The 27,136-nt window shown below is 33.1% G+C and overlaps 1 protein-coding gene across 4 annotated transcripts in view; it reads left to right on the top strand.

Moving 5' to 3' along the window:
- Positions 1-27,136, top strand: part of LOC138712467 (uncharacterized) — an 84,640-nt gene that overhangs the window by 35,761 nt on the left and 21,743 nt on the right. For 2 of the 4 annotated variants that reach the window (XM_069844312.1, XM_069844313.1), the window contains exon 10: positions 1-27,136. This exon is cut by the window's left edge and continues 1,338 nt beyond it. The exons of the other annotated variants lie outside the window; for them this stretch is intronic. The gene's annotated coding sequence lies outside the window, so the exon portion shown is untranslated. 4 annotated transcript variants of the gene reach the window in all.

The following is a 27,136-nucleotide window of genomic DNA, read 5'->3' as shown; positions in this document are numbered from 1 at the left end:
GGACAATAATTTTAGGCCATAGGGATTTACATAAATTTGTAAAATTAGTGTAGGTAATTCAAACGATTATGAAAATAGTGCAAGAAGTCCTATATGCAATCTTTGTTTGTTTTCATGAATAATCCAAAAACATCTGTATAAGATCGTGCAGGTCCGGCTGGAGTCTGTATCTTGGTAAGAGGATCATTTAAAACTGTTATAAACATCTTCTCTGTGCCACCTTTTTATATTTTGTGTTCGTATAACCTGTCTGAAGAATCATTGCAGACGGCAGGTAGAGTAAACTTGGATATAAACATGCGATCGATACTGCATTACGTCACCCTGTTCTGACGTACTATGCACAGCGCTGCAGTAAAGAAATGCCTCAGTTTAGTTCGTTCAGTCTGGTAGTCTGTATCGGAAGTGTGTGTGTGTGTGCGTGCGTGCGCGCGCTAAAATTTTGTAAAGAAGAGAAAAAGAAAGATAATATCATTCCATTAACGAATGAACGCTGAGAAAAGAACAGCAACGGTGGTGGGGAAGAGTGAAAGAAAAATACATACTATAGCTAAGGAGGTGAGGAAGCAAAGCCCACATCCAAAGAAAATTGTACTTGATTATTTTGAAAAAATGTGTCATCCGCAGAACATTTTTGGAGTTTTATGAGAAGAGAAAAGAAATTCCGACCCTACGCAAGCTTCTGAATGCTGTTAAGAAAAAGATACAGTTTAATGACTGAAAAGATACATTCTGGAGGCTGTCAGTTTTGAAACGAATGACCGCACAATCAATAAGCGAAATCAGCAAAGAAGTCTGGATAAAATGCTGGCAATCCGTTAAACATATCGAGGACGAATATTGGCGTCGTGACGCTTTAATGGAAGAGGAAGTAGAAAGGGTAGTAATAAACATAGGCATTGTGAGTAGTGATGAAGATGAGATGGATTATGATAGGCCAGTTAGCAGCACATATACAGCAGACAAAGGCAATTCAACTGATAGTGCAGATGAAATTGAGACTTCTGCCACGGGCATACAGCTACTTCTGGAATAAAGTACGTGTACATACCGTACATATGACAGAAAAAGTAAATTTAACTATGGTATTGGTAATTGTATTTGATTATGTTCATAACAGTTGTTGATGTTTTTATTGTCAGACTATACCAACATTTCTCCAGCTGACTCGCCACGCATCGAGACTGAGCGGATCGCATTCGCGATTACACGAGCGCCCTCATCTGAAAACTGGAATGTTTCGTCAGATGGGTTATAACATGTTATTTCAGTTTGCAGACAAATATTCACAATAGAAGATTTATTTTACAACTTTCCCCAGCCTCACACGGTTGGTTGGTTACTTAACTGGCATTTGAGAAGTAATATTTAGAATTTCATTATAAACAACTAGTATCTTTTAATATTTTTGCAATTTTAAATTATTATAATGTATGAATAGTTAATTTATATGAATTTGTACAAAAGTAATTATATATAAGTAATACATACAATTTATAAATTAAGTTAATGTATCTTTATGGATTATGAAAATATCTTTTATGTGCAATGCAGCAAATTAGTCCATCTTTTTATTTAAGTGCACAATAAATGAAATTGTATGTGTATTTGTAGAATGATAGCTAAGGAAATTAAAGTAATAGGAATGTAATAAGGTACATGGTGGATTAAAATGTCTCAAGACACAAAACATATTGTGTGTCTGATACATGGCATTAGTTATTTAGTTCGGACTAGATTTTGTTATATATGTGGAGCATCATAATTCCTACTTGTACATATTAGGTAGCATAACCATCCTTCTTAGGCAAGACAATGAAGAGAGAGGAAAGAATGAATAGGATTTAGAAGCAAGTTTGCAAGCTTCTGTATGCTTTAAAATATACAGAGTGTTCAAAATGTATGGAATATTACTCTTAACTTCTTAAATTTTAATTTTACCAAAAAAAAAAAAGTTTTATACAAAAGATGTTGGAGATAAACCATACAATATGATTCCAGTATTCTGAGAAAGTCAGTTATTCAGGCATATGGAGTGATTAATAAATAGTTAAAAGACATGAAACTGATGAATGGGTAAAATTTCTACACATTCATATTTAAAATTTAATGGAGATTCGGAATATGTAAATTTTAATATAGGGTGTCGTTAAAAAAAATATATATATATACACCTCTGATGAGGTTCTGGCTGAGATGTACATCTACAGTAGTGTGCAAATTAATCCGAACAATGTAATTAATTATGCAAGAACCTCAAACGGGATAAAAAAAGGATCTAAGACATTCCTCAGTAATCTATGTGGCCTCCCTTGTTCCTAATAACAGCTCTGAGACGATTTGGCATGGATTCCACTAATTTCCCACAAATATTCTTCATTTCTTCATCGCGAAACTATACACCAATGAGGGCAGAAATCATCTTCTCCTTTGTAGAACAATCCATTTCTTGCATTCTTCTTTTGCAAATTGACCACAAGTTCTCAATGGGGTTGATGTCGGGTGAGTTGCCTGGCCAGGGGAGTACCTGAATATTCTTCTTGTTGAAGAATTCTGTAGTTTTTCGAGATGTATGGCATGGTGCCAGGTCTTGTTGGAACACACCTCTGCCATCCGGAAATGATTTTTGCAGCTGGGGTACGATTCTGGTTTCCAATAAGTGAATATATTTGTCAGAATTCATCATTCCCTTGATAGGTATTAATGCTCCAGGCCCTTCATGAGTAAAACAACCCCAAAACATTACTTTAGGGGGGTATTTGGGTGCTTGTTGGAGATGAGCTGCTGTTACTTTTTCGGATCCTTTCCGTACATAAAAAATACAGTGGCCGTGGACCTCGAAATGAGACTCATCGGAAAAAAGTACATTCTTCCAGTCATTCACTGTCCAGTGTTGATATAATTTTGCCCAGATTAAGCATTTTTGCACATAACAGGGGTTAGCAGTTGCTTCTTAATAGGCTTACGAGCCCTTTGTCCAGCTTCCAAAAGCCTATGCCGCACTGTTGTGACGTGAATATTCGCCCCAGTGGTAGCCATTAACTCGCGGGTTAAGTCGACAGCAGTTAGTCTAGGAGTTAATTTACTTTTCCTTTCTGTGCTTCAGTGGCTAGTCATGATAATATCTTTGAAAAATATTGGAGTGCAAGAGGTCAAATGACTTTATTGTCAAATGCCTGGCATTAGAAAACAACAACAACTTTTCCTGACAAACGATCATCTGCAGGTGAAGTCTTCCTTTTCCGGCCACAGTTTCCTTTTTTCTGGGGTGTGATGGATCCAGTCTCCCTGTATCATTTTATGATTGAATTAACAGTAGCCAAACTGATGTGACATTCTGCAGCAATTTGCCTCTGTGTCATAGAAGAATGCTCTGCTAATGTTATAATTTTAGACCGTTTTCGTGGAGTTGTATCCATTTGTGAAGACGACAGAATGTACACAGGATTGCAGTATTAAGTCTTCAACACAACTGAAATGTTTATAAGTACAAAACGACAGGCAAAATGTCACATATTATAAAAAAAATAATGACAGACCTTCAACAATGGAATTACACGTACTACAGATGTCAATTAAAGTGGTATGAGCAGCTGTGAGGCCAACAATGACAGAAAATGTAAAAATATGTCGTGTTCGGATTAATTTGCACGCTACTGTATTATCAGACAGTACATCTCACTTGACGATATGTGTCAGAGGAAGAACAATTATTGTTCATATACATCTGATTAGTATAACATGTAGCTAATTGGTGATGTATACATACAATGGAGGGGGAAAGGAACTGGCCACCCTACCCCCTTATCTCCTGGCGTAGTTGCCTCATAACTGACGCATTGTTGTATCACTTGTGAGGTTCAGATCTGTCTTCACAGTTGACTAAACAAACAATTAAAACAAATAAAGTTTACTATTACATTCTGTGTGCCTGAATAACTAACTTTTTTTTATACTGGTATCATATAGTATGATTTATCTCCAACAGCTTTTGTATAAAACTTTCTTTTGTAAAATTAAAATTTAATAAGCTATGAGTAATATTCCATACTTTCTGAACATACTGTATATCCAATTTAAGGTTCTGTGTTAAAGATTAATCTAATTTGGATTGCTTCAGTAGATGATTCAGTCACTCCTCTTGAGCTTCTTAATATACATTCTTTAGTGACAGTTCTGAGATTTTCCTGGTTTCACCAGCGAATAGGGATTATAAAGAATGGACACTGAGCGAATTTTCCTGTGTTTTGTTTCTCTGTGTGCCAGCGGCTAGTTCCACTTTCAAGCGCTAGAGGTAGTGTAATCGAGCATACGCTAAGATAATAATTGAGAATAGAATTAAGGCACAGGATCCAAACATCGCCTACCTTATTGCATAATCCAGTAACGCTTTGCTTCAAATAAATTCAAGTTAACAGCTTTTCCTTATTTCTCAGTGACAAACTAGTTATAATAATAATATTTTATATTTCAGATATAATAAATTATATTATAAAACAATATTATAATAAATTATAAAATTAAGTATCGAATTCGTGTAATATTTGTATATAATATAATATAGGTATATGGTTTTACTTCTCGTAAGAGTTTTGTTTTTCCATTTTCAGCGCTATCAACTCATTACATACTTTAATTGTTGTAGGGGTCAACGTCTGAACTCTCATTACAAAGGAACTCTAGAGTCTAGACATTACAGTTAATGAAGGATTTATTATTTTATGGATCCAATTTATTTTATTTGAGTACATAATGTACCTAGATGTATTAATTATATGTATTATATTTCCACTGTGTCGACTGCTAGCTGGTGTGATGTCAGCGCCAACTCTAGGGAGAAAGCAGAATCTGACGCTCTAGCTGGCTTGAAGGTCATTGAAATCGGTCCGGCTACATCAAAGGTACCGACGCGAAGTGTCCATTCTTTATAATCCCTATTCGCTGGTTTCACTATGAATAGTTTTTCATATTTCATAATCTCACTAATTACAGTCATACATATGCCTATTTGAACATATATCTATCTATATATTTTTACATTACCTCAGATAAAGGAGTGCTTTAAAAAAGAAAAACCTCAATGCAGAGAATGTACTTCAATAGTATTAGATAGAACGAAACTTTCACCTGTTACAAAGAAAGGGATGTTTGTATTTAGATGATTAAATTCTAAACATGACCGTAACTGTGTCAACCAATAGCAGAAGATCTTTGCTTCTTACAGCTTACAATAGAACACATTGAAACTTTTTCTCAAACTGCACACATATGTCACCACAGCATATATATAAAAATAAAAAATTAATTGCTTGTACTAACTGTAGAAAACTTAACTTTGTATGTTACATTAAGAAAAACTGCGCAGATTTAGAGTAATGAGTTGCAGTTCTTGTGAAAGCTCACCAGAACACATAACACAGGGCCACACAAACTACAGCCTGTGGGCCACATACGGCCTGCCATGATTGTTTCAGTGGCCCACCATGATCTGAATATTAATTCGTTAATTTTAAACAACTTTATAAAGTTCAACTTTCAGCAGTATAATATGTTTTGAGCATGACTCGAAAGTTTGAAGGCTGTAACCATTACTTCCTGGAAAATGAAGACTATCACTTTCTTTTCATTGAGTAGGCTATATACCAGAAACTTACCGAATGCGACCCTGTGACTGGAGTTTGGGGATTAACAGACGTTGCAAGGTCACCCCTATCCCAAGGCAGTCCGATCAGTCACCACAGGATAGGTCATTCATTCCTTACATTCCGTTATTCACCAACTCTACAACTTCCATTGTCATTCTTTGTCAGTATTCCACTGAACGTGTGGTGTCAGGTTCACTTAAGTACACTAATGTGGCACGAGGTCAAACACTAGAGTAATTATGGGCCCCTCATGGTAGAAAGTTTGGACGTCCCTGGCATAACATGAGAAATAAACTTTTCTGTTCAATGTCCTTTGCCAGTTTAGTGAACACTGTCTACTCAAGGCCAGGGGTTATTCAATTTTTTTATCACCGTGGCGTCGTGGTCTAAGGCATCCTGCCTAGGACTCGCATTACAGAATGCACTCTGGTTCGAGTCCTCATGGGGGAAGAAATTTTCTCATGAAATATCGGCCAGTTTATGGGACCAGTGCCCACCCAGCATCATGATGCACTTGGGGAGCTACGATAGGTAGCGAAATCTGGTTGCGAAAGCCAGCTATAACGGCTGGGTGGATCATTGTTCTAACCACACGATACCTCCATTCTGGTTGGATGATCGTCCACCTCTGCTTTGGCATGTGGGCGTGAGGCCAGCAGCCGCCTGATCGGTCTAGGCCCTTCATGGGCTGTACCACCACGGATTATTATATTATTTTATAATCTTCTATTCAAGTTTTAATTTCTCAACCTTGCAGATACAGTAGTATGAACAAATACAGCAATATTTTGTATTTGTCTGTTGCAGACATCTAATGTGTGCAATTTGAAGGGACGTTTCGACATGAACCTTTAAGTTCCCTTGTTAGGTTGTTCTTTTCAGCTCTCATTTACAATTGAAGAACAGGCATGTGAGAGTCCTACTTCATGTAATATTTTAATTTGTAATTTTGATACAAAATGTTGGAAATCACAGAAGAGCTCTCATCTAATATTTTAAGGGACCAGTCATTAAACTCGAGACATCATTAGAGTGAATATAACATGAAACCTAAACGGGACCAGGAAGTGTAATGTATATTATGAATGTCATTTGAGATGTTTTGTTTGTATCTTACTGAAATTTGTGTGTTTGCTCGTATGATAGGAATAAACTAAAATAATTAGTGAAGAAATTCTTATGATCAATTAGCCTAAGTTGATGACAGTTTTATGAAATGATGCTGGTTGGAGTTGTAGTGATATATTTATTTATAGTGTGACATAAGAGATCTTACAGACTAAAGGCATGTATATGAAATAGATTATGATTCAGTGACATTTTTAACTGTCTATTTTTTATTATTGATATTAATGGAAATACAGTATGTAAGCCCACAGGTAGTAGAAATGTAGGTTTAAAAAAATAAAATAAGTTTAATTGAACCTTCACGAGTCAGAAGGAGCCTTCTAGTCTTAAACTTCTTGTTGTTAATGATGATGAGGGAAATACATATTTTTACATTACAGTCCTAATTCTGTGTACTTCTGAATGCCTAAGAAGAAATGGATACATTTCACAGTTGTAAAAATATATGTATGTGTGCTTACCTGATTGTTTTCAAGAACCTGTACTGATTGTTACTGTCTGGATTATAAGACAGCATGCTTTGAATTGTAATATGTTGGTACTAATTTTTACACTAAGTTTTATGAAATTGATATTCGAAGTACAAATTAATAATAATAACAATAATAATCATTCGTAAGTAGTAAAAGTGAACTTTTCTCAGGAATATGAGGTTGAAAGGAAGGCAACATTGTTTTTTAGAAATTTGTGCAGTACAAAGAAACAGCTTTGATGTGGATTTCCTGTTTGTGATATTGTCAAGCAGTATGAAACTGAAGGTGACATTGCAGCATGTAGTAATATAAGAAGGTAACTATTAAATTTTTAATAACTGTTAGGTATTAAGTGTCCTGAGTTTGTATTAAAGTCTAAAATAATTATCCAGTTTCTTCATTTACGTTGTTTTATCACTGCTGCGTTTTTGTAAGATTTATTACGCATGGATTCTATGTTCCTGAACTTCTAGTATTGTAATTGAAATGATGATGTATAACATAATCTTTGTAGGTATACTACCTTTACAATTGAAAATTCTGTGTTAAATATTATACAGGAATAGATTAATCCACAAACTTTAATTTCATATGCCTTTATTATTGTTGAACTTAAACATGTAGGTTCCCAAATTTCCCAACTTACTATTTTGATGATTCGCATATAATTATCAAATATTTCTATGTACACACCAAATGTAATACATTTTCTTGGCTCATGTGACCCTGTAGTGTAGTGGTTGGGTTTCGTATAACCTATATTTCAGTTATTTGTTGAAGTCGTGTTTATTGTGAGATATTTTATTTTAAATTGTTTTCAATATCAGTGCTTTTTGTTTGTAGTAATTGATAGTGTTAAATAATTGCGTATATCATTAGAAAGAGGACCCATATCTGTCGGTAAAAATTAGAAGGAAGAAAATATTTTTCAAATGTATGTGAATTTCAATTTTTATAATGAAGTATTGCGAAAATAATAATGTTGCAGAAATCCAGAGCTTTGCTAGCTGTAAATTAAAATACAAATATTTAATTTCATGCAATGTATTTTGACTCTAATTCTGGACGATACAATTTACAGCCTTAGAACAGTATTAAATCAATGAAAGAGTTCACTGTGCATGGCATATTTTGTTCTTAAATGAATCTGAAATCAGCTGTAGCTATCTTATTTCAAAACGTGATTGAAATAAAGAATGATAGGCATTTTCTAAGATCTTCACTATCACTGTCCTTGTTTATTGAACTGTCACCATTCAACTTGTCATTGTAGGTAATGTGGCGGCCGGGTAGCTCAGTTGGTAGAGCAGCTGGCTACAGACTGAAAGGTCCGGGCTTCAATCCCAGGTGATGACAGGATTTTTTCTCGTTGCCAAACTTTCAGAACGGCCCCGAGGTTCACTCAGCCTCCTATAAAATTGAGTACCGGGTCTTTCCCAGAGATAAAAGGTGGTCAGAGCGTGGTGCTGACCACACCACTTCATTCTAGTGCTGAGGTCATGGAAAGCATGGGGCTCTACCTCCATGCCCCCAAGTGCCTTCATGGCATGTTACGGGGATACCTTTACTTTTGTAGGTAATGTCATTTGGATGTGCCAAATACTTCTTAAAACTGAGGAAATCTTTCATTTTGTTTTAACAGAAAGTATAGGTTGTGGACAGTTGTAATGCCTATTTTACTATTTGAAACGTATAATACTTGGATAAACTTCCATTTGAAATTTAGATTCTCTCTTAGATACGAACATTTTGTATTTAGTGATCTGAAGCTTAAACCTTTCATTACAACCTTCTTTGAAAAATGACATTCCTAGAACATAAGCATACTATTAAAATCCTTTACATCAACTACAGAAAATTCCCTGTTAATCATATCTCTCCATCTTCATAACAGTCTGCTTCAATTTCTTTTACATTTTCTCATAAATGCCAAAGCGGCAGTTAATTATAACCACGTTGAGCAAGGTGATTCTTCATTTTTTAAAGTTCCATTCACAATGTGGGACTGCTAAAAATTGGGAAATCTTCACAAGAATGTCTGAATTTTTATTTTTAGTGGGACACATAATATGAAGTCAATAGCTTAAACACAGCTTTCTTAAAAGGAAAAGAAAAGCTCTACTATTTCCTCATAGCAATCTTAGGATTGTTTCATACTAGGACACCAGTGACTATCACTGATAGATATACATTAATTTAAATTGGAGTGTTCACACCAGACAACTGCACTAGCTGACCCAGCCACTGTGACGCAGCAGTCTCTCATCCTTGTCACGTGATAGACAAGGTCACTGTGTTCAAAGCAATCACTACTGTTAAAATTCATTAGTTTGAATTGGAGTATTCACACTGAAGACACTGATCACAGAGGTAGTGTTGCAAATTTACTAAAACAAGCTGTCATTTGTATATTTTAATACAGTGAAACATTTACATCTTATTCTAACCATGTAGGCCAGTGATTCCCTCTTTCACACTTTTTCTTTTTAGTAATTGATCAAATGAAAATATTTCTGCCATCCTGTCACATCATCATAGCAGTGGATGTACATGTAACGAATGTTTTCTTTTCATTCTCCCCTCCCTCTCCTACTCTTCCGGTTTAGAGGCACTAAGAACAATTGTCCTCGCTCAAAAAATCCATTTCACTGATCCGTCGGCAATACCAGCAGCATCTGACACCAGTGTTCACCACTGGCAGCCGTCACCAGTTACTCTTAATGATGTAGTGTAAATGTTTTTACAGATTTATTCTTTGAAAGGAGGGAAACACATTTTTCATCATGGGATAAATGCAGATATATAACATTTTCGTTTCTTAATTTGTTGTAAATTAGATTGCTTCTACAAAAGCTTAATATTTATACTTGGTCACATACACATAATCATTTTTAAGGATATCTTTGGAACATTTTGGATGAAATGACATGGATTTGCATCTCTCATTTGTTTTGTTTCATGGCGTTGAAATAAATTTCAGTATATATTGAATTTAACAGATAATTATACTAATATTAACTATTCTTGTATTATGCAGTTAAGAATTGCAATTCGTTTCTTAAGTCAGTTAAAATAATCTAGTTCTTTGTTGGGATGTCATTATTAGCAGTTGGGTAGTAGATCATATCTTTTGAAAATATTTAATGCGTTTGCTGAAGAGGGTGGAAAAACAAAAATTCTTTAGTGAGCCCATTGTAACTTCACCAATGTTCATAATTAAATACACGTGAATTGTAGTATTATAGTCCCGTCACTCTAATTCCCGGCAGCCAATCGCGTTGCAGGTCGGCTACATTTAAACGTGTGCATCTTGTGATTCGCTGAGGAAGACGTTATTCATTTCTTAAGGCTCGATAAATACTTAATATAATCGCCCGCCATTTTGGCTCTTTCGTTGGCGTTCGCAGAAAGCACACGAAGACGTTATTTGCCACTCAATTATTTGCTGAATTACAGTGCGTTTGATTTATTATCGTAGGAGCTACGACATGATAATGTTTAACGGTTTGGCAAATAGATTCCTCGTATGGTAGCTCGGCAACGAAAGAACAAAAATGGCGAATGATACTACCTACCTAGACTTTATACAGCCTTCACTTCCTAAGACGTAAGCAAAGAGGAGGAGTCACACCAGGAATAACAGCATCGCGACTATAGTTCTCCCTCTGTAGATTATTGTATGGAATTCTAGAAACCATTCTCCTCAATGCCTCACCACAGTCTTGAGAGCTTTACACATGTGGAGAAGGCAGTCTGAAGACTGTCTGATCCAGTTAATCCAGGTGACACAGGCAATACATGGGATTTCAATATCTTTACAGTACTAGACTGGTATAACTGCAATTGAAAGTTCACATTGGCAAACAAATGTCTGTCGGAATATTTATCATTAAAATATGTGTTATATAATCAGCTTTAATAAACACTTTGCCTTTGCATATTGTAAACCATTTGCCTTGTAGACATGAAATTGCGAATATGAACGTACAATCATGAACACTGTACTGGCCTATGTATGTCTTGTGGCTTGTATAATTAATTTATGATATGTGGTATAAAGAAAAAGTATAAAAATTGCTTGGTGAATAACGACAATTTAAGTCTCTGCCATTGGACAAAAGAAAAATTGTCTTACATACTGTACTCCAACCACGAGAAAGTCTCTGGGGAATGAGACACAGCAGGGTAATGCTGTGAATGATGTCATAAGATGTCATAAGGTCACACACGTGGGTACTCATATCTCTGTTGGCTAGCTCTCATAGCACAAATGATAACATTGATACACACACCCTAGTTACAAAATTAGATCACTGTTAATCTCCTGGTCTTTTAATGCCTCCATACAGGAAATAACATATACAGGAGAGCACATGGTTTTTAAACTGACGTTATAACGGTAATATTATCTATCTACTTCGCTCCAATAGATGACGCAATAGTAAGCACATTCCTTTCATGGTTGATCTCCTGGTTGGAGAACAGTACTGATGCTTGAGCTGAAAACAAAACATTGACTTATTTACAAAGTTTGTATATAATTATGGTGATAGCAAACCAAAATCTGATTAGTTCAGTTTCAAAAAGTTATGTGGAATCTTTTGCGTGGGTTTATGTCTGCAATCATACGTATTCTCTTCATTTTGTAAAAACAAATAAGGCAGTACCAAAATAGAATTTTTCATGTATATAAATGTTAATGCAATGCACTTGCATCAAAGTTATAGTCAGTGGTGTCATTCTATTCTCAACAATTGGTTCTTTCCACTAATAATTACAAATTTTATAATTATTTTAATATAAAAAATATGAAATATGATAAATTAATACAGTAGAATTCCTCATATCCTGCAACTATGGGAGAAGGCCAATGCTGGATAATTGGAAAATGTGTTTACAGATTGTGTAAAAACTTACTGTACTGCACAAACATTGTTTTCAATGTAGAGATTTAATAATTTTCATATAGATATTTAAAAGTAAAGTTTTGAAATACGTACAATGTTTATTTTTAGTACTGAATACAGTAAAGTACATTCATCAATTCATAATTATTGTAATACAGTAATACATAATAGCCTAAAAAATGCTCATGACATTTTAAATGGCGGCCATGTGATGTGAAGAACAGTGTAGCCAATGTCGCAACTATGAAGATGGTGAAGTAGAGCTCGATGATTTGAACCTCTTTAACATATATCTAATGTCTGGTTGTTTATATACATTATACTATCTATCACTCGAATGAAACTTTTATGCACTGTAGGAACAGAGAATTTCACACTTTCCTATTTAGACTCATCCAACACCCCTTCAAAATGGGTGAATGACACCACTGGTTTTAGTTAAGCACATGTGAAGTCTTTTGCTCTGAACTAATAGAACAATGAGATATCAAATAAGCAGATGTGTACATTTTAATAGTCTGAGCAAGAATATTTTCGAAATATATGGCAACTCAACTACAACAAGAGCTGGGAGCGTTTGTGTAGATGCATATGTTTGTTAAGGGGAGAGGATGGTATTTTTTAAAACTTTTTTCCTATTTGGTGTAAAATATTAATTTGTTGTATGTACAGAGCTCATAGCTGTGGCAACTCAACCAAATAAAAATATTTTGAAAAAATAAAATTATTTGGGGGCCCAAATTTGAAAAAAATACACCCAATACAGGATTGTACTAAAACCGATATATCTAAACCGTTTTTAAAGATAGATTCAAACAGTTATTTGCAATGTATTTGCAAAAGCATGTTCTACAAACTGTCTGTAACAGAATTTTGATATTAGTCCCTACGTTTGTAAAATAAACAATTAAAATTTAATAACAGTTTTCTGATTTCCTTTCTTGCAAACAAACGGATGTATTTTTAAAATGAAATCAATTAACAAAATTCCGTTACAGAGAAAAGTTTCCTAATAGTCTAAAGAATGTGTGTTCTAATTTCATGCATGTATTTTTAATAGTTCAGAAATTATATCCATTTTTGTCCGGCAATGTAGCAAAAAAAAATGAAGTTACTGGAAACCGATAAAAGCGGGCGTGTGATTTAAAAATCCATAGCGCAGGAAGTTTAAAAATGACGTCTCAACATCCGATAAGGGCACAAATACTCACAAAATGTTATGCATTGCATTACGCACATATCAAAGGGTACTGTAAAGAAAAAAAAAATGGTTGAAAATTTAATTTACCGGAAACAACAATAAAAGTGGGCGAGTGACTTAAAAATGCATAACGCAGGAAGTTTAAAAATGGCGACTCAACATCCAATAAGGGCACAAATACCCACAAAATGTTATACTATGCATTCCACAGATATTATAGAGCATTTTAAAGAATTTTTCTTTTTTGAAAATTTACTCATTTTTCACCAAAAAATACCATCCTCTCCTCCTTAATAAACATAGAGATATGGGAGGTAAATGTGTCATGCCTAATGTACAGTCTAGATTTTATACAATGTCTGCTCTCAGCTAGTAAGAACATGGTGTGAATTGTTAGAGAATTGATGACAGGCTCACATTCAAGCATAGTGATATTTTACACCACATTCAGAATTTTTCTTCATTTAACTTTCCTTGTACGTAGAAGTATTTGAAGTCAATTTTACATGTAAAAATATACCGTATGTGATCATTAAAATGTTTATATTTATATGTGCATTCGTAATCATTTTACCAATTTAAAGATGAATTGCCTCAATGCTTTCGTGCTACAGAAGAAATTGTCTTCCATTTAAAAGACAGACTATATCAGAAATGAGCAATTCGTTTCCATTTACCGAAGTGAAGATTTTTAAAATTGAAGGTATGTTGAAAACTAACATTGTGATTAATACAGTTTTCTATAAAATGTTTGTTTGCTCCATTTTTATATATTTGACATTTTGCAACACTGTTCTTGAAGAACTTCCTGATGATTGAAGATCTTGTTTCATCTTCAAGATATTATAAAGCATCAAAATTATAAGAGTGAAAAATGAAATTTAAAATGGTCTTACAGTGACTTAAAATTGGGCATACTTCAAAATACAAGCCAGAAATGTGGAGTCATAAAAATAGTGTATGTATTTCACTATGGGCAATGAAAAATGTGATTAAACTTATTTTATAAGTTACGAGTAATGGTATGTGGAACAGACATTTTCCAGAATGTACTTATTAACAGTCTGTTCCACCATACAATAGTAGATTGTTATACTTATTTATAGCAGATTCTTGATTTACTTTGTTTCTGAAGATATGGTGAAAGTCCTGTGAATGCTTAAATTAAGTTCTGCTTTAAAATATGCTTTTCACATTTCGTTCTGAGTCTCACATATACAGTCACTCAGAGTAACTCTGAAGTTAATATAAACGAATTAAATAGTTAATGCTGCAGTATATCATTCAGTAAGAAAGTGTGATGGTAGTGATTTCAGTTTAAATTTTAATTGATTATTGTAAAAGGTAGATTCACTGGTGTATTATTTATTGCAGCTACTAACTACTTTTTATGATTATGAGGGATGAGTAGAAGTCTGTTTGAACTGAGACGATAATTGATTGATTCATTTATGTATGTATGTTATGTATGCTATGTATGCATGCATGTATGTATGTATGTATGTAATTCCTGTAAGAAACATAAGATGAATGAACTCTGTATTGGTGGATATGCAGCTCTCAAGATATTACAGTTATGGCGCTGGTAGTTTTGTAACAGTCACCAGATAAATACAGACTAGAATTAATAGCAGGTCTTGTAAACTGGGTATCCCTGACTGGCACCGGGAACACTTCCATATGCCAGCAGTTTCAGCATTCCTGATTTGTGCTGTGTAATTTGTAAGGTGGACAAAATCGGAGAACCTCGGAAAAAATTCTTGAGTACAGAATGATTAGCCTAGACTCTAGTATAGTGAGGATCACGCAAGTGTAGTTCCTGAAGTCTAATTTCGCCATCTCTGCAGTGTCGCCAACTAATACTAGTTATCACCAAAGAGAGTAAAGTCACAATGTCACATACTGGAATAATAATAATAATGATAATAATAATAATAATAATAATAATAATAATCTACACTAATAATAAATCTGTAGCCGAAATTTTTCTGGTAATTTTCGATTTTCCAAAAATAATTGGTCCTAACACATATAATTAACCACCCTGAAACCGAAAATCGCTTTTTTGAAATTTTTGTTTGTATGTCTGTCTGTCTGTATGTTTGTTACCTTTTCACGCGATAATGGATGAACGGATTTCGATGAAAATTGGAATATAAATTAAGTTCGTTGTAACTTAGATTTTAGGCTGTAGGCATTCAAAATACATTATTTAAAAGGGGGAGTTATAAGGGGGCCAGAATTAAATAAATCGAAATATCTCGCTTATTATTGATTTTTGTGAAAAATGTTACATAACAAAAGTTTCTTTAAAAATAATTTGCGATAAGTTTTATTCCCTGAAAAATTTTGATAGGACTGATATTTAATGAGATAAAAAAAAGTAAGGTAAAGGTATCCCTGTAAAATGCCATGAAGGCACTGGGGGGCATGGAGGTAGAGCCCCATGCTTTCCATGACCTCGGCACTAGATTGAGGTGGTGTGGTCGGCACCACGCTCTGACCGCCTTTTACCCCTGGGAAGGACCCGGTATTCAATTTTATATTTAATGAGATAAATGAGTTTTAAAATTAAAATAACTGCCATCTAAGGCCATATAATGAAATAAAAAAACAAATGACTTCGTCTATAAGGGGCCTTGGACAGCAACAATCGAAAGCTATGAAACATAGCCTACAGAGAATGTTTCTGTGTTTGTATGAAGTACTATCGGAAGCTAAATTAACCGATTTGTATAATTAATTATTATTTCACCATTGGAAAGTGTAGTTTCTCTAGATGGACATAATCCTATAATGTTATTACAGTAACTTCTGATATAATATAATGTAATATAATATAATATAATATAATATATGTAATGTAATATTATATAATATAATTTAAGTTATTTGAAGGGTTCAGAACCATAGTGGGCCAAATGCCATTTACTGAATACGTAGAAAACAAGGGTTAAAATTAAGTTATTACCATAATTCAATGGAAACCTATAACAAGTAAAATAAAGTACACACATTAAATCTAAATGATGTCAATGTTCATTAAACTATGGTTGCATGTAATAAAAATTAGAAACATGTTAAAGGAATTGTCATTGCACCAATGAGTGGTCTCTGGACCAAAATGATTGCATTTTAATTATTAGGATGCAATTTAAATTAAGTAACATATTAAACGATTTATCCTTCTATCAAACACGAATGTTCCCTGGATCAAATGTCCTATTTTAATTATGTAATTACTTTATATTTATTTCTAACGGGTGCAGCGGAGCACACGGGTACGGCTAGTAATAATAATAATAATAATGTATTAAAAATAAATGTCTTATTAATCACATGTCATCTTTATGTTGTGAGATGTTTTCTAAATGGTCAAATAATTTATGAAATAATATATTTTCCTCCTGCACTTCTCGCATATTATGTTGGTAATGAGTAGGAGGCAGATGTTAATGAAAAGTCATCTTCTTATTTTTCACATTAGGATGATGCCTATTAATATAGTTAATATAGAAATCCTTTCTATGTTAATATCAACGTAAAAAAATAATTTCATATGTTGCATTTTTTGACGTTTTTGAACTAATAGGTCATTTTTATATTTTTTTCGGCATTTTTTGGTTATTTTTAATACTTTGAAGATCTTTTAGATCATTTGGAATGCATTTTACTTTCTTCTTTACATATAAGTCTGTTAAATATTTTTCTAAGCAAATAGAACAGTAATAATTACCAACTGAATAAGTGAATAACAGTGAAGTTTGAGTTTTATAGTTTGAAACAAACTCTAAAGTCCATCCCTCATTCCACTGAAGACTTCACCTCACCCAACGGAAGTAATATAAAATGCTTCACAACAGCTTAGTTTAAGTGAGGACTTTCACTGCTATTGTTCTTTTGTTGGTACCAGAGTGTCTTTAGAATTTACATTTGGAAGGAGGGAAACTTCCATCATTTCCTGGACGATAGGACATTGTGTCCCCAATATGATTAAGAAGGGATCTACTGTAGTAGAAAGTAGACAGTATTTTTAACACAAAGATTGCAAAAATACACGCTGCACCCACAATTTTTGTCATTCACACTCCCTCATCTGGAAGGTCTGGCAAGAAAAATGAAGAGCGGAAGGAGAAGGAGATGGAGAATGAAGGCACTGACATGGACCACCCCTGATTGAAACACATTGTAAACTGTCATTAAAATCTATAATTTTTCCTTGAAACCTTCATTTTGTTGCATGCCCTTTTCCTTTATCTTAGTTAAATTTCAGAAAGATGCCTCCTCTCTCCGATTTTGGTGGACAGTCATTGAAACAAGGTGACTGATTTTTAAGAAGTTGTGGTGTGAGTACTTTGAATAATATTTAAATATCATTTTCTTTTAATTTTGTCATTTTTCATTAGTTTAAGGGCATTTTATTAATCATTCTAAGTAAATTTTTAGGTCATCAACATCTACCCTCTAGTAATGAGGATTAGTAATTAATATTAGTATGATCTAATATTAAAATTTATTTTGTCTGGCAACATGAAATTCATTGCTTTGACTAAACAGTTTATGATTCATGAGACCTAAACTAAAAATGTATTTTGTTTGAACACGTGAAATGATTAGTACGAATTCCGAAAAGACTACCACTTTGAAATGTGTAGCCTATTTAAAATATTTACAAGCACTTTCTTTCTTGGAGAAGTCACTACCATGCTATTTCCTGTCTTGGATATTTTAATAAAAATTTAAACACAAAGAAAATTAATTAAAATATGAAATACAGTATATTTCTGTCCATTAGCCACCACATGCATGTTTCATACCAAGTAAGTCTATATGCTATTTCTTATTTAATTGCACTTACCTAAATATAGAGTTGATGTGGAATTACAATGGAACAGAACTGAATTGTGTATTGATATTAATATTAATACCAGTATTATTAATTAATTATTAATTCACAAGCTTAGGCACTTGCATTTTCATCAGTTTCCTTTACTCCAAACCGAAATTATTACTGCCAACATAACAGTTAGAAAATAACTGCCAGTTGTAGTATTTGTCTGTACTCGAAATTCGAAACGAAGTTGGTAAAAGAAAATTCAACCTGAGAGCTAGAAAATCACTGCAATTCACTAGTATATGTAGTAATAGGGGAAAAATGGTTACATTTCACCCGTAGGGTATTAAATAAGCTGATCCGGACTATACAAGTTACTGTAGAGGTACTATTACTACTGCTACTGCTACCACCAGTGGTGAAGCTGAGGTGTAAATATTGGGTAGGCTGAAAAAAATCTGCTTACCTTGTATCTTTTTATAGAACAGATGTTTATCAGCTTTTCTATCAAAATTTTTTTGTGACACAGACCCACAAGATGACCACTCATTTTCACCTCCAAACAAAATACAGGTAAAACAATATAATTTGTCTCAGGACATACTGTTAGCAAAGGATATTTGTTATACCATGAAAATTGAAACTTTCTTTTTTGTCTTTCTTCACCTGCTATTTTAATATGTAAATGTGGTGTCGATCCCATATCTTTGTAAGCACAGTTTGTTTCATACGTCCAACTTAAAAACAGTTTCTCTTTTAATTTTACAAATAATGACCTCAATCTTCTCTCACTATTAGTCATTTTACAAAAAATTAATATGTAAAACATACACACACGCATCCACTTTTGATTAAACTTAACACTCAACAATGCAGCGCTTTCAGAGAACACCAATATGGTGCGACATGTTATTGTGACGAAAGGCTAGCCTCATTTCATATGGAAATGTAGCGATTCGATACCCTCTCCCTGGTTCCCCCTCAAACTTGCAAGTCATGGTCATAGCCATGCCTTTAGAGACTTTCTGCCACAAGCCTCGCACTGAACTTTCCATACTGGAATGACTGCCTACAGTGAAATTAATATATGAAAGGATCAGAGTGCAACCAAATGTTACGATACATCATTATTACAAACTTATAGGCCTACTGTTACTGGGTATAACTCAAATTTTTTTGGGTAGATTAAACCTCAAAAGTCTCTTAAGAGCTTCGTCACTATCTACCGCTACTATTACTGCTAACACTTTTTTTTAACGTACTGCAGAGGCAATTGTGTGTTGCTTTTGATAGAGAAGCACCTTATTAGCATATCATCTTATTGGCTATGTACTCATGAAGTCTTATCTGTACTGTTAACTCTCGTCCAAGTATTGAATATTATATCGTTTGTTGGAATAATTGCTCACTTTCCCAATAGGTTCACAAATTAGTGCTAATTTTGATTCGTTAATCTGCAATTTTATGAATATTTAATCTTGTAACTAATGTTCCTCATCTTAAAACTTTAAGTCCAGGGGTATTTAAATATCCAACATACCCCAATGCTGATACTTTTAAATGCCCCCGGTATGAATAAATTTTCGTGAGTTGCAGCATTTGACATGGGTCATTAGTTTTTTTACAATGAATATTACGTGAAATGGACTGTCGAATGATTAAGAATTCACATCAATATTACAGTTGGTTTTCTCGATAAAAAGTGTCTAGTTTGAACATGCTCGTGGGACACAGGCTTACTAATACTACTGCTGAATTCTTGGTGATTTAAATATCAGGCATACTAGTACTACCACTGGGTTTAAAGCGTTAATAATAATAATAATAATAATAATAATAATAATAATAATAATAATAATAGTAATAGTTACCTACGTTGTGAAATATTATTATTGAAACTTACGTAAGTTACCAGTTAAGCTGAATACATTAAAAATGTAAAGATAATTACTTAGAACTGTCATTAATAATGATGGTACCGGTATGTGAGATTTGTGGTACCATTGTTAACATATAGTACTCTAGAACCTCTTATATATAATGTGTGTACTTTAAAAGGATTGTTAAAAGAAACTGTCATCTTACCTTAGTCAGCAGCATTACTACATTTGAAGCCCCAAAGTTAAAACAAAATTACTTTAGGAAAATGTAATTAAAATAATTTTGTTGAAGTAAATGATATTCTGAAGTATGCTTCATACTTTGTGTATTGATGAGTTCAGTTTATGTAAATAAATATTTTGTGATAATTATATTATGCTTAAAATTATAATAAAACTTTCATCAGAAAGTTCAAAGTGATCTTTACAACTGATTGGGCACAAATTAATTAAAGTATAAAATATTTAAATAGTTAATAATGCTTTGATTCTAAAACTTTACTGGATAAAAGGTACAGATAAAATTTAAAACAAATTTAAGTAAAACAAGTGTTAACACAGTAAAGAAGTTATAAAGTTAATCAGTAAAACAAGATGTTCAAAATACGAGATGATGCAGAGTAAACATGCATGAAGAAATATTTATGGATAAGTGTTTAGAATGTGACTTTCTTTTGGCACTGTGAGAGTTCATTTTTTCATAAAAAACCCTTTAAAACGAGAGTGAAGATATTTTTTTTTTTAAATAATAAAAATAAAGTGTTTCCTGACTATGAAAGATTGCACCAAAATTAGTTGTAAGTGAGCAGTTTAATTCTGAATTGTTACAAAAATCGGCTGTGGTATTGATATTTGTCACTTTCTGCCAAAAATATATACAGTATAACTATAAATATAAAAATAACTAAAATAGATATTGTCTAGGAGAGTTTCGTGCCTTTCTTAGGCTACCAGTATGTTGAACAGGAAGTAGCTGTTGTATTCATTTGGGCTTTCACCTGTTATTAGGGAACAAAGATGTGGTGATTCCACGGAATGGACAGTGTTCTCAAGGTCTTTTAAGTCTTGTGTGATCGACTGTTTTTTCATACCAAGATACATTACAATAGTCATTTATAATAATATCTTAGACATCAAATAAATTGTATTCATATAACCAAATCACATACTTCAGTTACAGAAACCAATATAATTATACCTTTTGGTATATTGTTTACATTGGATGTGTTATTTAAATGCAGACTGCTAAAATATTTGGTGTCCTTGTAGCAGAGAGCATGGTATTAAATCTGTGGCAGGGAGGAAAAAGGTCTATATTTTGTGAAAATGAGATTTTTATATATTCTGAAAGTGGAAACAATTCTCTACAATCTGGTAAAACGGCTAAAGTCAAATAAGACTGCTGACTGGATTTATAGAGCGTTACCAAATGTCCTAAGTACTTTTCGAATCGAGCACACACAGAATAAAGGGCTTAAGAATATTTAATACTTTATTCCTTACAAACCATCACATGTTTAATTTCCATGCTTACCTATTAAAAATGTCATACTTGTATTTTAGCCATTTTATCACATACTGATGCCCTTTCCTTTTAAAACTCTAAGAACCAGGGTAAAGAGTCCTATAATTGCAAATTAAGCTTTCAGGAATAACTCCCTGTAAAGTTAACTTGAATAATTTCGAGGGAAAAATTGTTCAGGAGCCGGGCATTGAACCCGGGACCTTTGGTTAAACGTACCAACGCTCTCCCACTGAGTTACTCGGGAACTCTGGTACATTTAACCAAAGGTCCCGGGTTCGATACCCGGCCCCGGAACAATTTTTCCCTCGAAATTATTCAGTCCTATAATTGTTCAAGACCCATTTTGCATTTCTAATAATTTACATTTCTCATTTATTTTGACATGAAAAAGGTCTTATGTTTAATAGTCCCTTCTACTCAGTTTGGCTTCTAGTCTTAAAAGGGCTTAAGTGCGGCTATTTTTGAAAATACTCAAGAAAATTGTTAAATGAGCAACATTACCTATTTTAGAAGAAATATAAACAAATAATATCCAGGAAAAAACTCTTAATTAAAAAAACTCTATAATTGACAACAATTTCAATCTTCGTACTGCTCTCCTGAAAAGTATAAAATTTTTACTTAAGACCTTTTTCCTCCCAGCCACAGAAATGTTTTTTAAAGAATAGCTAGTAACGTATGGTGATTAGAATATAATTAATTTATAAATCAAAATGTTAACCTATGTTTAAATTTTATCACTGAAGCTGCATGGCATTGACAGAAGGAGTCGATAATTTGAAGTAATATACACAGGAAGATAACACAACTACATCAATTTTTGGTTCAGATCTATGTTTTCACGTACTGATAGTTATTTTACGGTATTGTCTGTAAGGTATGCACCACACTTCTTAGTAGAGAATAGTCATTTGATTGTGTCTGTATGATGATGTGTGTGTTCATTCTCTTAGAACTATTTCATTTCATTATTAAAAAAAAAACAATTGCTGTGAAATGTCATATAAATGATCACATGTATGTCCATTTAATTTTTTTGAAAGTGTGAATTATTAATATAAAAGTTGTAGATAGAGTTCTGATCTCAGTTGCACATCAATGCAGAGATGCCAATTTCTATGGCTGTTTACATAGCTACTGTATGTATATAAATATGTATACGTTTTTATAAAGATTGTGGAATTTAAGGACATTTTCTGAAAATTATTTTTTGTGCCAAAAATCATATTATATTAAAGAAATGGAATAGATACTTCACTTGCTCACTTCAAGTGAAAGCGTATGTGTGCATGGAGAATTTATATTGAAAAGTGTCTTGTTCTTGTGAGAGTATTTCACTTATTTTGAGACCAGCAAATACTTTTGCGCAGCTCTGCAGTATTTAGTTGTGTGTAGCAGAGGTTGGCACTTCTAGTGGGTAATGAAGTAGTGTACTTTTCTTGTAACTGCTTTGCAGAACAAGTAAATACAATTATTAAGAATAAGTCATGTGCGTGTAACAGTGTGCAAAGCATCCTATATTTATCTTTTGTGATCTGCCTTTTTCATTCTGTCATTAATGACATATCTTTATGCAGAAAGTAAAATTTTAATATTCTGGGTGGTTACAAGGAAATATATACACACTGTGAAAGTAGAGATTGTGTTGTCTCAGTGGTTTGTCTTGATAATTCATTTATAGTCTTCATCACCTTTTATGTTGCCTTGTTATATAGGTATTTTATTTGTAAACAGACCAGCTTTTTAGCATATCCATTCGGTGTCATTATTAGAGCCTGAATGTTTAGGCATTTATAATGCTTAAAATAGGCAGACCAAAAAGGCAATTAAAACACAAAAAGGGCATAATATATTTTATCAGCTAATTTATGATGATGTTTATGGCAACACACCTCACTGTTGTTTGCTCATTATTAAAGCCTACATTTTTATATTTTCTGAGTTAATCTCTGCCTTCTGTAGAACAGAACAGTTTTTATCACAGAAGAAGATCATTCTACGAGTAAACTTCAGTATAGTTTCCTTCTTTCCCCTCTACACCGAAAATTTCTGCCTTATGCACACAGAATAAATTGTTGGCATTGAAAAAGGCCTTTTCTTAAGCGTGATGAATTTAGACCTGGGATTTTTAGGCACTAAAAACATAGATTTAGGCACCTAAAAGTACAATTTCAAGCAGCCAAAAATACTATTTTATAAAGCTAAAATGTAATTTCTATCCATACAAACTACAGTAACTACAAAAAATACAATTAATTAGTGAGTATTAAGCATTACGGTATACAGTGACAAAAACAGTAAAAAAAATACTGCGGTTGGAAACTTTATTTTTGTTAAGTCTTAAATTATGAATAATGAATTCATTGGCCCCATTGCTCTAAGGCTGCTAATACATCAAGTGCTCATATTACGATTAAATAAATTAATTTAGCAATGAATTTACAATTAACGCATTATTCATAATTGGCATTGCAATATGTAACGTTTTTCTCTAATTTTCTATTGTAAAACTTTGCCTTTTCTTAGGCAGAAGAACCATTTATAAGCGAAAAAACTCTCCCCAATGATACCAAAGCAATGGATACATATTTAAATGTAGCAGTATTTGCCATGCTGATTTCTTTAGGAAAACTACATCCTTTCGATTCATCTCATTCCTACTGTCTGCTCAAGCGCTCAACAAAACCAGACACCTTCCAGGTATTTCTTCATTCCTACAACCAAACTATTACAGTATATTTGAACCAAATCCATCCCATGACATTCAAAACTTTCTCCTTCACTGCTACACGAAAATAAAAATAGGTAATTTTAGGCTCTAAAACCTTAAAAAAAGGTCTCAATGGGAAAACAGGCACTTTAGGCACCATAAAATCAAAAGTTCATATTTTATATAAAATATGAAGATACTTAACTAGTTTTAGTTTATCCCAATAGAAAAAAAAATAGGCATTTAACCTAAAATCCGAGGCCTAGTGATGATATACATTCGACACACACATATAGATCTGCTCTTTTAATCTTTTGAGATAAATTTTTGGCAATGAGGAAACTGTACACTAATGTTTTCCCATTCTACATCAACTGACGTAACTGGAGCATGTTTGAAGCAAGCTAGTGTAGACGGATTTTTACCGCAACTGTAGTGTATCTCTTCATTATTTGCAGTTTTGTCTTATTTCCTGTAAGGCCATATTTAGAGACAACACATTTAAACTTTTCGCTAATTGCATTTAGGTGGGTGAGACAAGATTTTAAGCATACTGGTAATTACAGTTATATAATAAAATAAGTTTTAAAAGGTTTGCCGCTGTGGAATAGTCAACATTAAATGATGATGATGATCATAATAATAATAATAATAATAATAATAATAATAATAATAATAATAATATACATTTATTTATTCTGGTGATGTTAAAGCCATCAGGCCTTCTCTTCCACGCCACCAGAAATATGTATACATACAGTAAAGAAACAAATTAATAACGTTCATTCAAAGAAAACAAGAACGTTTACAATGACAGTAACACAAAACAAAAAAGATAATGCAAAAACATAAAAAATTTTTAATTTGTATACTATTAAACAAAGCTTAAGATATATGCTTGCACATGAGAAAGGTAAATTGAAGGCAATCAAAATGAAGGTTGTTAACATCACTCAAAATAGAATATAAAATACACTTTCAATTTATTTTGAAAAAGTAAAAGTAGGCTGTTGGCCTTAAAGTGCCTAGACAGCAAGAGCTTGGGTAGGCAGAATGAAAATTGGCCCTATAATTCCTAAATACCTTGAAACGTATTTACATTTACGCAACTTTAACATAAGTCATTTCTGTAATAAAAGACATTTTGCCAAACATCTGGGCTCTAGCATTATTTATTTGCTATTTTGTGTTGCAACTGTACATGAGAAGAGGTCATATGGAACAAGGTAAATAGCAAATAGCAACTCCCATTACAACGCAGCTTGCCTTACATCCCACCCCAAAGACAAACAGTCTGAAATATGGAAAGAAAATGCACGTGGAAATGTTCGAAAAAAATCAGGGATTAAATATGTTATGAGGGTGAAGTTGCTTTGGAAATGCGAACACAACTAGGATTGATGGTTAGCTGAATGAGTTTCGCAACCACACTTTCAGCAAGTATCTTAGACGAACTCCAGCTGATCCAATTTTAAATATTAAAATATTTCACCCATTAGGAATACATTCTTGATATTTCGCATTGCTGTTGACTTTTCATGTCGCATTACCAACATTCTTGTTAATTACTTCTAGTGAAACATATTGAAGTGTTCTGATTAAAAATACAGCAGAGAAGGATCATATGAGAGGCTGCTATTATCTATTAACTACTGTTAGAGCAAGGCAATTATTGAAGTTGAAATTGTCTTTGCTAAGACTTAAGATACGGTGAAGGATAATAATTAATCCTCGACATTTTCTTCCTGTACTATATCTTGTTCTGTGTTAAACCATTTCGTTAGAAAATTGATACTAATAACACAAACATGAGTCAAATCATTCACCTCATATCTGAGTTCTGAATGCATTGATCTCTACATGTATGTCTGCTGTTTCTTTATTCTAGCGCATAAAAATATTCTTCTTTTTCTGCCTTCTCAAGGAGTGGGTGTGTCCCATTCCGAAACCTAAGGTCATTGCAGTTGTTGTGTCCATATTTTTTTTGGTCTCCTAATGTCCCGTCTACACAGAATTTACATTAACTCCTTTGTTGACTTAATAGGGACAGTTAATTCGTGTTTTACCTTTGTTTGGAAGTAAACAATGACTGGATGATTAAAACTGCAAGGCTTATTAAATTTTAATTGTACTACACATGATGAGATATATTGTTTCATATTACTTTGTTTTTTCCATTACATAATAATGATAGTAGTAATAATAATAATAATAATAATAATAATAATAATAATAATAATTTGTATGAGTCACCATGATTTAAATGCCTCTATATGTTATGTCTGCTGTATCATATTGACTTCACAGAGGCTGAGATGTAGGCAAGAATTGACAGGTATGTTACGCAATAGAAACATTTCTGTAATATGTGACTCACTGCCAGGATTGACTTAGCAGCTGATTCTAATGAGTTTTTATGTTTAAGTCTTTACTTTCTTTTATTGTATTACAAGAGTACGTCCCTTGCCTTTCACACTCACACACACACATACACACTGAAATAATGATGAACTTAAAATACAATATAAAGATGCATAAAAATCACACCTTTATTTTATCAGATTCTCTTACTGTACACCCTTTACATGTGCTTTTAATGATAGTTCACTGAATATCATATTCAAGCCTTGTTTAGAAGTATAATTTTCCAGTCATTGTTCTATGTATGACATATTGAATAAGATGAGTCAGTGGCCAAAAATTACATACCACGAATGTAATTAAAAATGAGAATTTTAACAGCTAGAAATTTCATCCTAAAGATTGTTAAATTTTGCGTATGTCTAATTTATGTAAGTTGCAAGTCAGAATAAACAAGGTGTTTTGTATGTAA

The sequence above is a fragment of the Periplaneta americana genome, chromosome 13 (genome assembly GCF_040183065.1).
Source record: "Periplaneta americana isolate PAMFEO1 chromosome 13, P.americana_PAMFEO1_priV1, whole genome shotgun sequence".
NCBI classification, from domain to species: Eukaryota; Metazoa; Arthropoda; class Insecta; order Blattodea; family Blattidae; genus Periplaneta; species Periplaneta americana.
Note: the sequence above shows the minus strand (reverse complement) of the source record. Positions and strands in the feature narration are given on the sequence as shown.